The following is a 6,000-nucleotide window of genomic DNA, read 5'->3' as shown; positions in this document are numbered from 1 at the left end:
ATTGTTGAAAACATTAGAAAATAAAGTTCTTTGAATCAATGCATTTTAAAAAAAAAAATTATTTGATTAACTGTCTGTTAACCCTTAAATTGCACGGATACTTTTCCAAAATTTTAAACCATAATTGAGATGCGAACTTGAAACTTTCACACATATTTTACAATCTTTTATATATAACAAATTATATAATTTGAGGAAAACAAAATACTATTGTTTCTTACAAATAACAAATTGCTATATACTTTCGTATTTAATATGAAATGTATATGGGTTTTGTATGTACGAAGAAAGTAGTTCATGTCAGGGTTTAGGGTTTTGGATGACCTTTTATGTTAAATCGTAGGTTAGAATTTATTGTGCATGCATGTTGGGGTTAGAAATGAGACCAAAGTTTCATATTGACCATATATAAGAGGATGATAGTAAGTATATAATGGCGAGAACATATCATGAATGGGTATGAGACTTTCTGAGAAAAACCATATAAGTAAAACCATGAATATTTTATGCTTGAGAAGTGGACAATAATACGTGTGTGTTTGACATTAAAGAAGTATTCAGTTATATGGTTCTAGTTTTTGAAAGTCACTGCTTTCTACCTATTGATTTGATCTCTATTTTTTAAGTGTTTTAAAAACCAAGGTAATTTAAAGAAAGAGTAATTTCTAAAAAAGAAACTTATTTTCAAAATTTTGAATTTAACTAAAAGTTCTAACTAATTTAAAAAAACTTAAGTGTTTGGTTAGGAAAAACTAAAGTTAAAGTAAATAAATGGTTAGCAAACGAACATAATTTTTAGAAACTAAAAACAGAAAACCAATGCCTCGTTTTGATATCTATTTCATTGTTTTAATTTCTAAAGATTAAGTCAATTTTCTATCTTTTTTTTACCATCTTTTATAAGTATAATAGTTAAATTCTTACCGAATTTATAAAAACTTAGTTTTAAAACCAAAATTTAACTAGAATAATTATAATACGTAATAATTTTAGAAATAATAATTAAATATATAGCAACATTTAAAAAAAAAAATTGTAAATATAACAAAGTCTATCAATGATAAACTTCTACCGTTGATAAGCTATGTAGTTTATCAGTGATAGACTTATATCATTGATAACTTGGACATATTTTGTTATATTTATAACTTTTTTAAAATATTACTATACACTTAATTATATTGAATCTAATTTCTACCTTTATAATTATCTTTGATGACTATGTATATAACAATATCAAAAGAAAAAATAATCTACTTTTAAAATACTTATTGTTAGATGTCAAATTTTAGATAAGAGAGAAACACACCTAAACTTTACCTAACAACAATAGTAAATTTATAATTAAGACTTGCAAAAATAAAGAAAATAGAATTTGATGCAAAAGTTAGAAGTGGAGAATAGTAAAGGAGAAGAAAGTAAAAAATTCAAGTTAGTTCATATAAAATTATGGTGATGTATTTGTAGATGAGTTGACTTAGGTTGTTTCTAATGGGCATGCTCAGCCTCACGTTCGACTATAGTTAGGCTAGGGTGACCATATAAAGCATGACTAATCAGTTATTTGACAAGGCTCAATCTCGACCAAGGTCAAGGCCAAACACCTTCACTTAGGCAAAGACACAAAACTAACTCCCATTTTCTATACCTATTTTGATGCATGGCAAGTTGTCACTTTTGATCGATTAGTAGTGATGAATTATATCAATGAGTCTGAAATAACTCAAAACGTAACATTAAAGGAAAAAAAGAAGAAAGAAGAATTAACTAATAAAAATGATGTGAATAAACATAATAAATATAGGGGAAAAAATAAACGAGATTGAGAAGTAAAATGGTGTTAAGGTCACATGTCAATCAAGTTGGGAAAATAAATTGTTTGAAAAAGAATTTACCCAATCAGCATTGACGTCATCACATTATACAAAAAATTATTTGACCATTTGGACTTTCCATTATTATGTCTTCACCCCCCAAATTCAGCTAAATAATCTCCATCGTTCATTCTCCTTTCAACGGCCTTGATTACACTCAAACCTCAACCAAATCCTTCTAGAATCGTATCAGAATAAACATCAAAATAATTGGATAATTATTTTAACAATAATTTCCAAAACACTCTCTTCTATTAACCATATAATAATACTAATTATTATTATTCTTATTATTATTATTGTGGGTTCCAAACGACGCCGTTTTAGGTTGTACATGGATGATTATGTCATGACGAACTTTAATTGTCATATTTTTTTTCCCCAACTCAATTATGTCATATAGTTATTTGATAGGGGTTTAAATATCATTTTGATTTTCTTTCTATTTTTACAGACATGTATTTAAATTCTACTTTTTAAGTGTTTACTTTTATATTTAATTTTAGTAAATTTCAAATTTAGTCTTTGTTGTCCTTTTGATCAATTTTAAAATTTAAATTTAAGTGGTTATTAAGATTGTAGTAGAGCATGAGATATTTTTTCGAAATTCTTGTAATGTTATTTTTTCTTCAATTGTTATTGATATTTTTGTGGATTCTACAAGTTTCCAAACTCACTGTAAAGGAGGAGTTGTATTTTTGTTGACTTTGGAATTAATAATGTTTAGCTGTTGAAGTAAAATATAATCTCATTACAAACATGTCCTTTTATATTTATATAATCAATGCAAGCAACATCATCCAAGAATTTACACGTTTAAACTCAAAAATTTTGAGAAGAAAAATTCTTTTAGTTGATGAATAATGCAATGTGTTGTCTATTCTTTTTGAGCATATAATGAGCTACGTAAAACCATTTGAACTACATACCTTTTAATTCTTAATTTATATATATCTTTTAGGATAGTGGAGCTAAATTAAGTTTTATCTCACTACAAGAAGTGGGGAAACTTCTGACGCACAAAAACGTCGGCGAAAGTGGTAAAAATGTCGAAAAAAGAAATTTCAACACAGAAAGCGACATTGGGAAAGTCGGGAGAACAATTCCCGACGCGTCACCAACAATGTGTCGGGAATAACCTTCTCCTGACTTTCCCTTTACTGACGCCTTTGGTGCATTGGCAATACATAATTTCCGACATCATCATGTCCGATGTCACCTATGCGTTGGGAATAACGACTCCCGACGTCATTATATCCTACGTCACTTATGCGTCGGGAAGAAATATCCCCAATGTGTCGTGTATAACGTATTCCCGATGTTTGTTGAATTGGAAATTCCTTTTTATATGTAATTTTTATTTTTTTCCTAAAATAAACTCTAATGTTTTTCAATCAAGTCTCTATTCTGTGAAATATTCACATTCGTTTTGGATTAAATTAAAGGAAATTCAAAGTAAATTAGTAAATTACCAAATACAAACACAAATTCAACAAAAAAATTTAATATTGATAATACAAAGAAGTTCAAAAAAATATAATAGCGTTCATAATACAAAAAATATAATGTATAGAAAAAAGTGCAAAGAAAGTTATACGTCTTCTAACGAACCTCGTACATCATCCTACACCACGGGTCCTACAATGATACGAAAGTGGCTAAGTTTAGTACATATATATATCCTTATCATCACTGCTATATACTGTCATTTCAAAAACTTAAAAATAATAGAAACTTATATAGATACCACAAAGCTAGGAATCATGTGGTGGTTTTTGTTGTGTCTGAGTCATGTCTTGTATCAGCTTCCGCATTTGTTCAACTTCTGAAGCTAATGCTTGGTGATTTCTTGTCTGCTATTCAATCCGTTCAATCCGTTCCAAAACTTGATCAAGCTTAGTTTGTAATTGAATCTCTCTTTCTGTGGACTACGAACATGATATCGAGGAACTGCTCGCACTCGTCGTCTTGTAGGTCTTCGCCTTGGGTCCCCAACCAAGACTTTTTGAGTAGCTTGGTCATCTATCCAACAACCATGTCAAAGATAATAGTTATATTTTTATCATATCCGATGACATTAACTTCTAAGCTACAAATTCATAGCTAGCAATGAAGTCTTAATGGAGGAATAAACTAAATGAAATTTATATGTAGATATGTACTTTAAAGTAATGTATTTTATTTTTAATAATAATGTACAAAAGAATAGTCAACAAGATTGAGACATGTCACTGAACTAACACGAGAACAATAAAGATTGGTAATATTTTTCTCACCATATATAAGTCTAGAAATTGATTTATTTGAAATTTATTTTTGAACCACAAAGTAGTAGTGCTAAGATTCAATATATATATATATATATTTTAAAGAGAGAGAATTTAAGATATCTATGTTTTTAAGAATATATTTAAATAATATCTCTAGTTATTTAATTAAAATAATAATTATATCATAGATCTTTCAACCTATTCTCAAGTACTTAAGAATGAAAAAAGGTACCATTTATTTTTGGAAACTTGAACTAAACTTTTGTTTTTTTTTTTTTTTTTTTTTGCCATTGAAAATGAAAATTTTCCAATATGAAACAAACATAATTTGCCCTGCACTGTTGAATGCTACTTGGGTAAAATGAAGTATGATGTGAGATATTTGAGAGATAGTGAAATATGAAAAAGGAAAAAATTAGTAATAAAGAGGGAGAAAGGGCGAAGTGTTGCATTTCAAAAAGTCAAAGAAAGTAGTTGAAAGAATAATATGGGTGAAAGATAGGATAGAGATAGAAACTAACATAAATTGAAGGATAAATATAAGGTTATAAAGTTAAAAAAAAAAAAAAGAAAAAAAAAGGTATGAAATATAATTGAGATACAATTTGGATGTAGTTGGAAACCCAGAAAACATAATATTTTGGTCAAATGTTGTTAAAAGAAAAAGAAAAAAAAGAAAGTTGATCAAAATGAAAGAGTTTGAAAGATATATGTAATGGAGATTATGAAGGGTATAAAGAAAGAGAGTGTTAGTGGAGAAGAGGGAGGGGATGGGGGGAATAGGTAGATGCCAAAAAGAAGGGGTGGGGAGAGAAATAATGAGTTAAGAAAGAGGTGGGGAGAAAGCAAAATTGACAAAGTGTATAGTCAGTAGCCGACACCAAATCGTGAGCGTAGATTTTCTGACAAACGCTGCGTGAGATCATATGATGCCTCTCTTTCTTTCTTTCTTTCTTTCTTTCTTTCTTTCCTCTCTTTGCCCTTTGGATTCCAATAAATACACCAAATTAAAAAAAAAAAAAAAACACGAATAGAAAAGGAAAGAAGAAATGCAAAAGAAATTCAAAGAAAAATCAAAGGAAGAAGAAGAAACTCAATAATAATTAAAAAGAAAAAAAAAACTACAAAATGGAAAAAGAAAAAGAAAAGAAAAGAAAAGACTGATGCATTTGGGATTAAATGGTAATGTCACACTATAATGACACAAGTAAAAGACATTTTTCATTAGTAAGAAAAAAGAAAAAGAAGAGGCTAAAATACCATTGTCATTAGTTTTATACATCGTTAATATTTTGTCTCAAAGGTACTCCTCAGTATTAAAAAGAGTTTAAAAATATCTTTGTTGTTAACATATGAATACACCTCGTTTCAAATATCCTTGAATTTTTCAAAGATGCATCGGAACACTTAACTTTAGACAAAAAAAAAATGCTTCTATCCGTAGTGTAGTGATCAATTTGTTCGAAGCTTTCTTGAGTTGGAAAAAAACGAATTTTAAAATAAATCACATTGATATAGTCTTTTTTTCATACAGATAGTCTTAATTTTGTTCTCATTTGTCCAATTTTAATACCAATTTTGTCACAACTAAATCTAAACCATAACTTCTAAGTTACAGCATAAAATGCCACAAAATCTCAAAAACAAAACGAAAATCTCTTCTTAAATTTATGAAAACTATAAATTATAACCAAAAAGTACTTTTTTTTTATTTCAATACATTCAATGACTATTTTTTTCTCAATCATAAGTTGATGACAAAAAAAAAAGTCATGTTCGACGAAAAATCCAAAAAATTCAACTTTTTCCGAAAAAACGAGTGAAATAAAATTTTATGACTCTTCTTTTTACTCTCC

This window comes from Cucumis melo, chromosome 12 (assembly GCF_025177605.1).
Source record: "Cucumis melo cultivar AY chromosome 12, USDA_Cmelo_AY_1.0, whole genome shotgun sequence".
NCBI classification, from domain to species: Eukaryota; Viridiplantae; Streptophyta; class Magnoliopsida; order Cucurbitales; family Cucurbitaceae; genus Cucumis; species Cucumis melo.
Note: the sequence above shows the minus strand (reverse complement) of the source record.